The sequence below is a fragment of the Dermacentor andersoni genome, chromosome 1, assembly GCF_023375885.2.
Source record: "Dermacentor andersoni chromosome 1, qqDerAnde1_hic_scaffold, whole genome shotgun sequence".
Classification (NCBI taxonomy): domain Eukaryota; kingdom Metazoa; phylum Arthropoda; class Arachnida; order Ixodida; family Ixodidae; genus Dermacentor; species Dermacentor andersoni.
Genome location: NC_092814.1, coordinates 86,874,303 through 86,889,423, shown reverse-complemented (window position 1 = coordinate 86,889,423; position 15,121 = coordinate 86,874,303). Strand labels below are relative to the sequence as shown.

At 46.0% G+C, this 15,121-nt stretch overlaps 1 long non-coding RNA gene across 1 annotated transcript in view; it reads left to right on the top strand.

The window, feature by feature from the left end:
* The first annotated feature begins 492 nt into the window (after positions 1-492).
* The window catches only part of LOC140215891 (uncharacterized), a 266,281-nt gene continuing 251,652 nt past the window's right edge, over positions 493-15,121 (top strand). The window contains exon 1 of the long non-coding RNA XR_011892491.1: positions 493-695. This is a non-coding gene — a long non-coding RNA (uncharacterized lncRNA). The remainder of the gene's footprint in view (positions 696-15,121) is intronic.

The window sequence follows — 15,121 nt, the reverse complement described above, 5'->3', positions numbered from 1 at the left end:
AGAGTTATCGTTTTCACAACCGGATGCAGCAAGGAAACGAAAGCGTCGATGCTTTTTATTCCGTGATGCGAAACATGGTAAAATGATGCAAATACGGCTCAGCGTCCGTCACCGACAGGCTCGTTCGAGACCGATTTACCTTTGGTTTGTTGGACAGCAGGTTACCGGAACAACTCTGCCGCCCTTCTGACTTGACGCTCGGTAAAGCGCTTCTGCATGCATGGCAGTGGATGGACAGTGGGGCTAGTTTCGGTATCGGCAATAAAGCGTTGCCATGACACTGGTAGCCAAAGGAAAATTCAATAACTTATGCATATGTGGCTCTATCGTTTCAACATATATAGCAATAAAGTAAGGTGATGCAATTACGTGTAGAAATAAAATGTACTTTTGGCTATCTTCTTTTTCGGCGTCTTATTTCTTTATTAGTCGCTTCATTTGCTGCACCAACAGCTGGCGCTTTCACTCTTATCACTTCTGCTGCCATTTTGTTCGTCTGTTCCTGCCGCTTTCTATGCGCGTGCATGTTTTTTCGTATGCTGTGCCGTTAAAAATGTTCTTTCTGTGCCTGCGAACGTCCCGGCAATGTTGGAAAAAAGGAGGAAAGGGCACAAGGCGTGTAGCGCGGCTGTGCGGTGTGGCGACTCGGGGAGCAAAACAAGGACGACATTTTTCTGTTTCCCCGCGAACGAGAGGTAAGCACACGTTTTCTGCATTCGTCATGAAGCAAGAAGCGCTATGCTCGTCAAAACAGCTATAGGCCAAAACGAAAGATCTTCCGCGGTTTTTTCAAATGAATATCTTTTTTGATCTGGCGCGGCGCATTTTTCGGCGGTGTTGTAAGACAACGAAGCTACTTGTTGACAGTTGCACATGGGCCGATTGACGCTAGCTGACGCGCAGACGGAAATTTCGCTTCGGTAAATGTTAGCGGTTTCTCTTCCTTTTTTTTTCTTGAGTAGTAGAAAACTTGCTATGTATATTTGCCGAAGGTGTTTGAATGCTTGCTGTACAAACTGGTTACGCTGGAGAACATTCCGGTGACCAGTTTTTTGCTGTGTCATTACCACCTTTGAAGGTTCATGAACACGGCAGAAGCCGGAAAAACAATTACGTAGCAATCGCCGTTTGTGTTTTGAATTACAAGAAGACGTTCGAGTTACCTGTGTGACGACCTAGGTGGTCTCCACTTTTCAGCCTGTGCCCAGAAGGCCTGAATATTTTCGTCGCTTCTTCGTACTCTCAACTTTGGTTTCGCTTTTAGGTGTTCTTTAATCATGAACACGCGGTATTTTCCCCATATCGCGAAATTACGCGAAATGGGGAGTCCTGGTGGGGCGTACATGGCAGCAGATGTACAACGGCTACCGCCTCTGCTCGGACCACTTCACAGGAAGGGTCCTCGCCGACCCGTCCAACGCTAGTCTGTTGCGGTCTGCTGTGCCAGCTGTTAGAGTGGAAGAGCGGTCCCTGATCGATGAAGGTAAGGAAAACAAGTTATTAGTAATTGCGAATCTGTCCTTCTGTTGTTAATTATTTTCGTACAGAAACCACTTCACAGGGTATGGCGCAAGTGCCATGAGCACGGCGAGCGCTGTCTTTTCCTGGTCGTTTGCTACGGCGTCCGGCGCCATGTGACGTTACGCAGGAAAATTTGCTCCGCGTGCGCCAAGAAACCGCGTGCTTGTCGGTATCATTTAATAGCTTGCTCGTCTGCGGTGCGCGATGTTATCGATTATAGACTAAACTAACTATCCAAACAGTTTTCGCTGACAATGAGCGAATTCGCGTTCCTCAGAAGTCGCGCCGCGCTTGGCGCTACAGTATACGATACGGCGAAGACAGCTCTTGCCGCGCTCTGCCGTGTTTTCCCTAAGCTTTGTTTGCTTCTTTATAGCAGACACTCTTCCGGAGCAAGAATTCTAATGCTCAGCTGGCAAGCAGCTTTAAAATATTGGTAGTTTTCCTCTCACCAGTATTTTGCAGAAAAATGAAACCAAAGTTAATAAAACGCTCAATTACCTAACCTTAACATGAATAAAAAACTTTTATCGGTCAAGAGAACGCGCTCTCAAAATCTGATGCCTAGTATTCTCAGCCCGCTATTGAGAATATATAAATGAATGTATGTTACATGTTAAATGAATATATAGCAGCAGTAAAGCTTGGGACTTTGATAATTAAAATTTGGAGGCATATTTGTATTTTAAATCCTGTTACCAAACGTAATCAGAACTGACCTGCTTAGATCGAAAGTACTATTTTACGAAAAGAATTCTGTTTTTTGTCACATACACTAGAAATTTGATAATGATCAGGCTTTTCACATTGTGTTTCCATAAATGTGAAGCGATGTCATATGGCACGCATTTGTTAGTAGTGTAATTCGCTTTACAATGGAACATCACATTCAAGCATAGACAGGACGCTGCGCTTGTCCTGTGTGCCTGTGTGCAGTGTTCCTTTACACAGCATGCAACTTGGCCAGAAATTGCCAGCTAGCCCAGCAAGATGTTCTGATGATGTATCTGTTTTCACAGGTTCTACACCACCGCAGCGAGGCCTAAAGCGGTAAATATACAAACCAGATACCACAGGCGTCATCAACCGACTGAGGAATGATGCACGAAGTATCGCAAGTCAGCGAAGTTAAAAAGCTGCCGAAAGATCTACCCCTGTGAAAGAGAGAAGTTTATGTATCATGTGAGCCCAGATTACCAACTCTTGGGGAGCCAGGTGGCACTCCATCATCGCAAGAGAAAGAAAAGGAGATGGAGAAATGCTTTTTGGAGCACGTTGGTGTGGTCACGCAGTTGTGCGGTGTGAGCCTATGGGCTCTGTTAAAGAAAGTGCATAATGTACGTTCAGCGTATAAGAGGAACGTCTTGAACACCATTCAAAAGAGAATCGTTCTGAGCAGGTTGCCTTGATGCATTGAATGCAGCCGACTTGCGTTGCTTTTAAAAATATGTCTCGATGTCCCGAAGCTACGGTTCAATACCTTTGTCCCTCACTCTGTCCTTGTCCAACCTCTACCATCGATCAACCGCCGACTGGCACATTCTTTTCCTGCATTTACTATTTCTCGACAAAAAACTTGGGGCTATTTGTTGTTATTCTCTTGGAAATGTGCCATTTATGCCTAGATAACGATAGATCAAACTAAGTGCAATACAAAGTTTAAGAAACATCTCTAACATGCTCGTGAGGAATGTCGTAATGATGCCTTGTTCGCAACGTTACAGATCTGAATGAAGCTTTAGATGCCTTAAATGTTGTATCGCGAAACAAAACCACACATGAAACAATACTATACATATTTTCAATATAACTTGCGGACTATTTATCGGCATATTAGCACAAGGAGAGCTATGCAGGAATATGACTAGGTATAGCATGTTGTTTGGACTAGCAGGTATGCCCGTCGTATGGAATAAAAAAGGAAGTTGTTTTTGTTGGTATACGAAAAAGGTGGATCTGCTGCTCTTGCTAATCTTTTTTCTTATTCACAAATAACTGTTGCGACAAAAATTGCTTAGGTGTAATTGTGTTGTGTACAGCAAAGAAACATGTCATCTGTAGCAATTCTCTTTCTATGAGAAATTGTAGGAAGCTATCTTATGTATGTATGATCGCAGTACAGAATGTGCCCATTTGTACTGAATAATGAGATAATCAGCTCTACATAATTGTGTTGTGTGTTGAATGCCTTGCTGTGCGATAGGTTGCTGATAAAACTGTAAATAAACCACATTTTTCTGCCTACTTCAGTTTTGCCGAAACAAAATAGCCGCGCGCCATGGCATGCTGGCTCGCACGTCTTGAACAGGAAAAGATAACTTCACACAGATGCGTTGCACATATGTTGTGAGTACGAAAAGAAAACTAGAAGGCGAAGGGTGTTGAAAAGAAGATATGAAAGAGGAGAACAATCTGAAAAAAAAAATGTAAGCGGTGTTGGTTTCCGTTGGCGCCTGCAGAGAAAGTGGTGTGCTCATGAAGCGCATAGCAGGCAAGTAGAATGGCGTTTCCCACATCATCAAAACCGCTGCCATGGCCGCAGGCTTGATTTTTTTTTTCTTCTTATCTCGGAGTTCGGCCTACCAAGCACCAGGGGAGAAATTGGCGCTCGTGATGCAATTGGCGTTTACCTGGGGAGTATACCAGCTGATATATCCGTGTGCACGGCTGCACGAGGATGCCGAACGAGAAAAACGTGAACGAGAAACCACCTATCTGGGCCAATCGCCGTTGATGCAGCGAAACACAGGCTAGCGAGAAGGCAGTCACGTAATCAAGCGTCGGGATCAAGAGAAACGCTCCTCGCCTGCGCTCACAGATCGCGTCACTCCTGCGGGTTAGAAGAGTATCAGCGGGAATTTTGTCCTTCCAAGAAAACTGAAAGTTTCGCAAAAAGAAAGGACGCTTTCAAGCAGTTTGCTTAGCCAAACAACGCTCGCAAAGCCGACAGTCGCATGCCATCGAGATTCATGCTGTCAAGACCAGCCAGGAAGCAAACGCTAAGTTTGGGTCCACGTGAATGAAGTCCCACTTAAGTTCAAGGCCGACTCATGAGCGGAAGTTACCGTCGTTGCAAGCCCTTTTTCGGGAGCACCGCCGCGACTCGAAAAACCGGGGGGTATTCTCACTGGTTCAGGAAATTATCCTTTGAAAGTAACTGGCGAATTCACAGCTACGTTGGAGTGGAAGAGCCGCACCTGCGTACAGTCAATATACGTCACGACTTCGCAGTCTACACATTTACTAGGCTATCCTAGCATTGGGAGTAGTGTAGTTCATCGACGCGGCACAGCGCCCTGAAAAGCAAGCCAACTCTGCAAGCGACGCAACCCTTGGCAAGGACATCGTCGAAGGGCTTGGTACCGTAGGGGAGGAGCATACTATTCGACTCAAGCCAAATGCCAGGCCATTTTCTCTAAGTGTACCTAGCCGAATTCCTACTCCTCTGTACAAACAGGTAAAGGAGGAGCTGGATCAGATGGAAAAACAAGGTATAATCATCCGACGTCATGGTGTGCCGGTCTGGTCGCTGTACCGAAGGCATCAGGCGGCATTCGAATATGTGTGGACTTAACGAAGCTCAACAAAGAAGTTATTCGTGAAAGGCATGTGCTTCCAGCGGTTGAATCGGTGATCGGGCAACTGGGCGACACAAGAGTGTTCTCGAAGCTGGACGCCACAGCAGGATTTCACCATGTGCAATTGTCCCAAGAATTCCAAGAGTATCCCACATTCATCGCGCCATTTGGACGCTACTGCTAGTGTCGTCTACCTTTTGGCCTGACTTCAGCAGGGGAATATTTTCAGAGAGAAATAACTCGAATTCTGGAGGGAGAACCAAACGTCGTCAACATGATGGGTGACACTCTGTTTTTAGGTAAAGACCGAGAAGAGCTCGACAATCGACTTGTGGAGGTTCTTGAACGTCTGAGGGGAGCCGGAGTTAAAACTCAACAACTCAACAAGTCAACATGCTGCTTCGATCAAGACAAAGTAGAGTGTCTGGGTGTGGAAATCGACGCCAAAGGTATCTCGCCAAGTCCCAGCAAACTCGAAGCACTGCGCAACTTGGAACCAGCAACTCGGAACCAGCCAAGGACGTTGCTGAGTTTAGGTGCTTCTTCGACGTGGCTAATTATATTGGTCGCTTTCTGCCCAACCTTTCGTAGGCAACCAATCCTATTTTGCACCTTGCTAGGTGATCAGAATTCATGGCACTAGGGACCGCATCAAAAGACCGCTTTTAATCGGATAAAGACGATGCTCACCTCCGACTGTGCGTCGCGAAGTATCATCCCGGTCCTAACACCAGTGTTTCATGCGACACTAGCTCATTTGTATTGGGAACTGTTCTTCTGCAGGAACAACCATAGGGGGAGCGACGCGCGGTAGCGTTGGCATGCAGGTCGCTAACTGAAACAGAACAGTGCTACAGCCAAACAGAGAAAGAGGTGCTGGTGGTAGCATGGGCAGTGCGCCGTTTTGACTAGTACGTGCGTGGCCTAAACTTCACGGTAGAAAGCGATTACCAGCCACTGGTAACACTACTAACACCATGCCCCCTGGTCGTCAAAGGTTTTGCATGAAACTTATGCGCCACCAACTTAACGTGGTCTACGTTCCTCGCAAACAGCTAGCCACTGCGGATACTCTTTCAAGTGCTCCGCATGAGAAGCCGTCGATTAGTCCAGGGATGTGGTAGAGGAATTCGTGGAATTTCAAGTTGCTACGGTCACGGACACGAAGCTGGTTACTATAGGTGCTGTTTGCAGGCACCAAGAACTGGACTCGGAATGCAACCAGCTCGTCAAATACTGCGCCCAGGGCTGGCCTCGTCAAGACAGGCTTCCGGAGCACATCAAGAAGTGCCGGAGCCATCGAGGTGATCTAGATTTAGGTGCACATTAAAGGACCCCAGGTGGTCGAAATTTCCGAAGTCCTCCACTACGGCGTGCCTCATAATCAGAAAGTGGTTTTGGCACGTGAAACCCCATAATTTAATTTTTTAAATTGAGTTGATCTCTCTTTGTGCAGTGGCATCCCGCTAAAAGAAAATCGCTTTGTGATTCCGGCTTCGCTGCAAAAGGATACGCTCGAACTTATCCATGAAGGCCACCAGGGAATTAACCGATGCTGCCTGAGGGCCTAGGATTCCGTGTAGTGGTACAGACTTTCGCAGCAAATACGGGACAGAGTCACTCGCTACAGACAGTGTAGTCACGCGAGCGCAAAGAAGTGAGCCTTTGGTGGTAAAGAAGACGCCAGCGTAAGCGTGCCAATTAAGAAGTAGGAATGAACTTTAGTGACATGGGACACAAGTACATACTAGTACTTGATTAGCGTTCTCGGTACCCTGAAGTAATCTACATCCGAAGCACAAACGCTGAGGCGGTAATCAATGCAGTCAAAATCATGTTTGCTCGTTTTCGCATTCCCGCAGTAGTACGAAGCGATAATGGACCGCAGTGTGCTTCATATGCCTTTGCAGCTTTTTCGAAGTGCTAGGCTTCCAACACATCATCTCAAGTCCAAACTACCCGCAGTCAAGTGGGGAACTTGAAAGGATGGTGCGCACGATCAAATAATTGTTTGCGAAAGCAGACGATCATTTTCTGGCTCTTCTGCCGTACAGAGGTACTGCAGGCGTCACAGGGTTCAACCGAGCGCAGCTACTCTTTGGCCGCAGCATGCGAACCACGCTTCCCTAGACAGTGGACCACCTGGAACCGAATTGGCCTGCGCCAGGCGATGTCAAGTACCAAGACGAAGAGGTGAGAAGGTGGTAGAAGAAAGACTTCGACTGTCTTTCCTCAGCCGCAGCTGGGAGATACGGTGTGGGTACGAGACGTCAAGGATACGGCGTGTGTTCTCAGCCCTGCCTCCAAGCCCCGCTCGTACATCGTGTAAACACCCAGCGCGGCCCTTGTGTGTAATAGGGTGCATATAGTGCCTATTCAGACCCAACGATGAGCCAGCTCAGAGTGAAATGCACAAGGATTACGAAGAACGGGCTACAGTAACAAACGCCACAGCAAGAGCGACACCACGGTCTCCAGTGATCGCGGAGTGAGAATCACCAGATTTGAGCGTCTTGTGAAGACTCCGGGAAGACTTGACTTGTGAAGTGTTTGGTTATTCTTGTGTGCACATCTCGGGGGAGAGATGTAGGGCGCTACGCGTCAGGCTTTCTACATGTATGGTGTAGTCCAATAATGGTGTGGGGATTCGTTTTGTGAACAAGGCTCGGAGTCACTTGTGCCGACGCAGCTAACGTGTGTCAGCAGCGTTCATCCTACAGCAGGGGCCTCAAAGGACTCGGAGTCTCGGAGTGGAACTACGCTGCAATGATATGCGAGGTGCTCATGAAATCGATTCCACAAGACATATGGGGAATATTACCGACGGCGTCAATTTGAGGAGTCAAGTGCGAATGACGACCCGAGCCTGGAACAAGAACTTCAGGAACTGATCAATTACCTTCGCATCAAAGTGGAGTGTTGGGAGCAGACGACCTACCAGCAACGTGTCTCGTACTGCGGTCAATAGCAGAATTCTGGCAGCTATAAGAGTCGGTCAACATCAGCTCTAGTCCTCAATAACAACGCCGGGACGAAGCAGGAGTCGTGCGTCTTCTGCCAGAAGGCACATTCAACGCCCAATTTCGACGCACCTATTGATAACGTGAAGGAATAGCGTCTTCTGTCTACGGTTCGCTGCTGCTACAGGTGTACAACAAAGGGACACCGAGCAAGGGACTGTTGACGTAAGGTGAGCTGCTCGCACTGTCAAAGAATACAGGCTTCTCCGATGTGTTCCAAACTGGGCTGCGGCATATTTAGCTCGAGGTGGCGTTTGGGCCAGGAATCCACCAAACCTATCGACGAATACATCCGGTCGTAGGAATGAAGGAAAACGGGTTTATTTTACATAATTTACACTGGCTCCAGATACGGAAGCCCCCTCCATGCAGGAGCATATTAAACGTCTGAGTTCACATCAGCACACGTCAGCACCTCTTCTCATTGCACGAAAGGCTTCCGCTTTTGATACTGTTGTCTTCCCTAGGCGAATAGACTAGGGAATCTGGGCATGCATTCACGAAAACGTTCTTACGCTAAAAGCGTTCATGCCAGCTAATAGTGATGTGGGACATATTATTAGCGAAGGCGATCAGCCAATGATAAACAGCACTTACGAACGAAAAGCTTTGTGAATTAGGCCCCTGATGACTGTATAGCAGCCATTCACAATCGTCGAATCGTTCGCAATATCCCACCCATGACATTGCGCCGTACCGCCAAACTCCGCCTACGATGGTGTTGAATATGCCCCCGCATATTTAGCAAGCGCGTAGCAATCTGGGAATGGGAGGTAAAAGCCGTTCCCACGGTAGCATTCGACGTTTGTCCCTTTTCATCATTCATTTAGTTTGTGAGGAGCAGGTACAGGGGTCTTCTGTGGACCCACCCAGTTGGTGTCAGGGCTGCATTGACTTCTGGATGGGTGCCGATGAATGGCGGGGGGAGGGGGGTGACCTCGTGGCAAACGTCTCATTAATGCCCTTGGCCGTGTTGAGACATTGAGACGTGACAGGGCGCTAAATGTGCTCACGTAACGACGCCACCAGACCACGCAACGAGCTATACTTTCATGCATGCTGTGTCATACGAAAATAAGCGAAGTAACATAGACACCATACTTCTGCAGATGTTAAGTGCTTGGAGAAATGGCGCCAAGGGTTCATGCTACCTAACAGGTATTCTGGATAACGGTAGCCAGCGCCATTTCATTAAGGATTTCACCGGATTGCGCCAGGATTTAGTGATTTGTATCTTGCCCAGAAAGATAGATTACTTCAGAATGCCCTAACCAGAACAAGCGTCCGAAAAGTATTTCGTTATGTTGACGATTATTTAGTTCTGTGTGATGGCCTTGGCACGAATTCAGATGACCCAGTTTTGGAGGCAGTGACGTGCTTTATTCATGCGCTCCAGCCGCTTGCTGTTACCCACGAGATCCCCACGCAAGGGTCTTTGAGATTCCTTGATCTCAGACTCGAGTTCTCTAGGCGGAAGGTCTGCTGGGCCTATGAACCCAGAGGCGACAAGGCGCCACTGCCATTCCAATCAGCGCATTCAAAACTGATGAAGAGAGCCATTGCAAACCTTTGTCTAGCAAATGCGCTTAAGAAATCATGTATCCACGTGATGGAACAAAGTTTTCGTCGACAGGTTGACCGCCTTACTGGGGCAGGTTACCCGTCGCACATTCTTGTGTATGTTGCGGAACAAATGAGCAAGAACCTAAAACACGAGCGTGTCCATGGCGAGGAAGGTGGCGAGAACACAAAAATGAGAGAAAAGCGAAGGACCGTGGCCCTGCCATACGTGGACAATTCACCTCACGGTTTGAAAAAAATAAGGCGCGAAGCTGGAGTTAATGTTGTGCTTACTGCCCCGAAAAAACTGAAAGGCCTCTGCAGACGCGTCAATGCAGAAGAGCCGATAAAGCAGCAAGGGTGCACGATAAATCACAAGAGCCGTTTTGTGGATTGCACAGAAGCCGTGGTGTATTCTATATCTTTGAATTGTGGAAAAAAGTATGTAGGACAAACTTCAAGATGCACAAACGAAAGACTAAAGGAACATAAACTTAGCGTCGACCAGGCGAACAGGAATCTAGGTATTCATGTTAGGGATTGCCCCTCTAAAGCGGGTGCCGCAGAATTTAGACGCTGTGAAGTGCTGAAAAAACACAATGACAAGCTGGTTCGGGAGATAATTGAGGCAGCCGAGATTCCCAGACTTCGTGACCAATGCGTTAGCACGCCGTTCTTGTTACTAACAAAAGAAGAACTAGAGCTTTTGCACGTACAATCATTATCTTGAGTGCAAAAAAGTGCATGTTTCACATGATGTGCAATTACGTGTCTGTGACACGTGTGGGCAAAGGTATAAGAAGCCGTGTTTATTTCAAATAAACGTTGTTGAAAGTCAGCGCTTGTGGTGTCGCCTTCTCTTCTCATGTCCCGTCTACGTTTTGCGCTGATAACACCAGGAAGAAAATGTCTGCCGTTGAGCACAAGACAAGCTCTAGGTGAATAGCAGGAACCACCGGCCAAGTGAAGAACACGATGTAAGATTTCTGTGCAGGCTCACTTCTCAGTTATACTGGTGCAGTGAAATCCACACCAACAATGTCAAACGGTTTCGACACATTCACTCGATCAGCAAGTAGCGCCGCCATTGGAGCCGTCGCAGGCTTAGCCCTTAAGCGCGCGCACCAAGTACACCGCCCCGTCGCTCTTTTCACGTACTGCTTCGCCTTCGTCACCCAGAAGCGCTCTCGGAGTTTGAAAATACGTTTGATTAATGAATGTACACCTGCCGCAACAGTTTCTTTTTACCTTTCAAGTAACAATAATCCACAGAATATCGACATCAGTGCTCGCGATCGCGCTCCCACGTCGTCTGTCTACAAGATAGCTTAGAAAACACTTGCACGACCATGCGATATTTTATCAAAAGCTGTTGTAGCATTTTATTTTTGGTAGCTCATTGCACAGCCAACTATGTAAGAATTAGGCGTGCAAAGTATAATCGATAAATCTGTGTTAGAAATATTGTCACGTAATAATGACGGTGAAAAATGATGCAGAGTGAAAACTGGGAGTTACAAATTTAACTCTTTATTAGGCGAGCTTGTGCCCAGCGGAAGCAACACTCAATCGCAATGATTCCGGCGAGCAAAGTCAGCGACCATCGAAAATGTCATCTGCGAGCCAAGCGCGTCGGCTTTCATAGATCAGTCATCGAAAGTTCCAGCGTATTCGCTGGTGCCCGCACGCCTTCCAGAAACTACTGCACAATCCGTTGCGCGTATGCAATCAAATTATAAAACGTTCGTCGACAACAGACGGAACCATCGATAACATTCGCGAAACTTCCGATACGTGCAGGCGCGTCGTGCGCCGAGTGATAACGTTTCACATTTGTTAGCCGGTGAAATACGGTCACCGGCTACAGACAAAACAGTATCCGTGTGAATATAATTATGCTTGTTGGTGCATGAAGAAACGCAAAAAAGTGGGTTCTGAGAAAATCAGCGAAAGGAATTGAAACACCTGTAGCACTCACAAAAAGCATCTAGAATAGCTAAAATTTACGTAATTCGTAGCTTGTCTCCTCCCGATTTTCGATTCTGTCAAATCTTGCCCATGGAGACCCTCATTTATTATTCTAGGCTGTTTTGAAACATCAACACCGCAACGGGAGGCCTTCGCATTGAGTGTATTGCTAGAAAATGTTTCACTCTGTAAACGCCCTGTTCCAGTGTAACTGGTTTCAAGACGTCAAGTCTGTCTTTCTCGACATTAATATGAAATGACATACCGTCAGATAATACAAGCTTGAGAATCGGAGGGTTTCAATATGTCTTTCGTTGCCCTTTCCCAAGTCGTACTATTAATTTTCGAATGTATGGGTGCAGCTCATTCGCATAATATAAGAAATATATATATAAACAGGTTATTTTCACTATTTATAAACTTCAAGTGACCACAAAAAAATACCAGTTTATTGTTTTCAGCCTACTATGATGTTTTGACTGAGAAAGACATTCAATTTGTTTTGTAAGGAACGAAATAATTGCTGTGGCATACTATGTTATTGCTCAACGCTGGATATGCTAGCCAACCACTATTAAAACTTAGAAGAAAGTAATAGCACAATGCATATGCTCAGGCACATAGAATTTTATTGCACTTTCTTAATTAATGCCTTTTTTTAATTGCACAAAAGCTACTGCACTGAAATAATATACTAGTACATACTTAAAAAGCATGATTTTATACTAAAATAATAACCAATCAATCAAATGTTAATATAGTGCCCAGGAAAAGCTAGAGAGCATTCGTACTGGTGCACTTAAAAAGCAATATGGGAGACAAATGTACAGAAAACATGAATACGGTAGACGAAACAATGCGAGATAGAGAAGCAAATAGGGAAAAAGAGAATGAGTAAGGGGAAACGGGAGTTAATCTGCATGATTGTCTACAGATACACAGAGCAGAGAAAATTAACTCTGAAGTATGCCAATACAGGCACAATTCTTATTACAGAGTCGAGTCATATATAGCGCAGTATTTAATACAACAAGGCTAGGCAAATACTGCGGAATGCTACCTGGTATACTGTTGCGACACGAACTATTGCAGATGATCAATGCGCCATGGAGAATGCATAATGCCATGGACCACCTTATACAGGAACAAAAGGTCTGATTAATTAAGTACTGAGTCTAGAGTTGCGAGTTGAAGTATTTTTGAGAAGGCTGTACTATGGTCGCCAGAATGGCAAAAGTGGTGCTTGAAGATAGGTGTCAATTGGATTTGCACGTTGCACCCCTACCTACAGAGGCATACTCTAGTATTGGAAGGCAAACAGCAGAATACAATTTCAGAAACATAACAGGTGAGTGGAAATCATGCAATATACGACGTACAATTCCAAGAGCGTGAAGGGAATGTTGTGTGATTACCTGTGTGAAGAGAAGCTTAGCGTTTTGTCGAAGTACACACACAGACACAAAATTAAGTTATGGGGTTTTACGTGCCAACACCACGATCTGATTATGAGGCACGCCGTAGTGGAGGACTCCAGAAATTTGGACCACATGGGGTTCGTTAACGTGCCCCTAAATCTAAGTATACGGGTGTTTTCGCATTTCGCCCCCATCGAAATGCGGCTGCCGTGGCCGGGATTCGATCCCGCGACCTCGTGCTTAGCAGCCCAACACCATAGCCACTAATCAACCACGGCGGGTGACGAACACATGAAAATCTTTCATCGACCTTAAACAGTGAAGCATCCCGAAGAGTGTGTAAAAATTGCACATGGTGTACGTGTTCTCCGCATGTAACTTAATGTCGTAGTATTTGAAGCATTTAAGGGTACCTGATTGTTTCTGCAACAACTTGAGAGTGAAAAAATGGCCCTTTGGTGGTCGATGCAGTGGTGAGCACTGTTGACAGCCTGAAATAGTTTTACGTCATCGGCACACGAAGCCGCGCTGTTCATTTAGTAAAATGTTCTTAGCAAAAAGAAAAAAAAATGCAATACCGATTCAAACACTTTTGACGCATTGCAGAGGATATATATAGGCCAGCAGTTACTAACTGCACATCTAGCACGGCCGCTGTCTATGCTACCTTCCGAGTCCGAGAAAACGTACTAGACTTTAGGGATCTATTGAAGATGCTTGTGAGATGAGGGAACAAGTATGCTTCCATATGTCTTAACCCTTTCAGATGCCACTTTATCCCGTTGAGTGAAAACTTGCTTTCACCACATCTCTTTCATCTTCAATCATAGAAAGTGTACAGCTGCAGAAGAGATTAAGAATTTTCATATGTTTAATTAGTTTTGTCAAGTTTACAGAATTTCGACTCCATGCGAAAACTCGCTACAGGAACAGCAAATATGAGGACATAAGCTATTTAGTGTTTTGAAAAGCTTGAAAAGCACTTGTCCAGCCACTTGAAAATTATGCCTGGTGCATGACATTGTGAAAAACAATGAAAGAAATGAACCCGCTACATAAAACATATTGACACAGAGTAAAAACACCCAACCGTCTACCTTCCCACTCATTTTGCTCAAGCATTCTACATGTTGTTCAAAATTTCAGCACAGTTCCAATAATAAGTGTTTTAAGATGTATGCAACACATTTTAAATATCACTACTTTCATCAGTGCTTTTGCTGTTGATGCACTATCTTGGTGCACACAATTGTGTAGACAGCGTCTGAAAGGGTTAAGCTCTGCGGAAGAAATACCATCAGCACCAAAAGAAAGGGAAGGTTTAAGGCACTTCACACACTTGAAAACAAGGTCTTTATTGACGGAATAGAGTACCCACCATGCCAGACTGAGGAGGAAGGTTACTTGAACATCTTTTACACCATATACAGAACAGAAATGTTCTGCAAAGCCATCACCAGAGTTCGAGACAACATCGCCATTTTCATCACGAAGACATACATCTGTGGCACTCTCTTTAGAAGAGCGAGAGCGCATGAAACTCCAGAAATATTTTGGATTATGTGTCACGCTAGCTTCAACACATTCAATGTCGTAATAATAATAATAATAATAATAATAATAATAATAATAATCTTAGTGGTAACAACTCTAGACAGCTCGCAAGAACACACATGCGCGAGCGCGCACGCACGCACGCACGCGCGCAAACACACACGCACACGCACCCGCACACACGCACACACGCACACACACACACGCGCGCGCGCGCACACGCACACACACAGGAGTGCCAATTCAGTCCGGTCGCAAGGAAGGGGAGTGGCCGGGCGGGGGGGGGGGGGGGCGGAGAGAAAGCTCTGTATGCCAGATATAAGCATGGAGTTGCGGTGTCGGCCCATACAGGCGTGATGGGGCTCAGGCTGTGCTGACCGCTTGTTCAGACGGACTGAACAAGAAAGACGAGTGGCTGTCCAGAGAGCCGTCAAGCACCCTGCAGAATAGACAGACTAGCGCAATGTTGCGCTGGTATTGCAGGGTGTGCCACTTGAGGGTT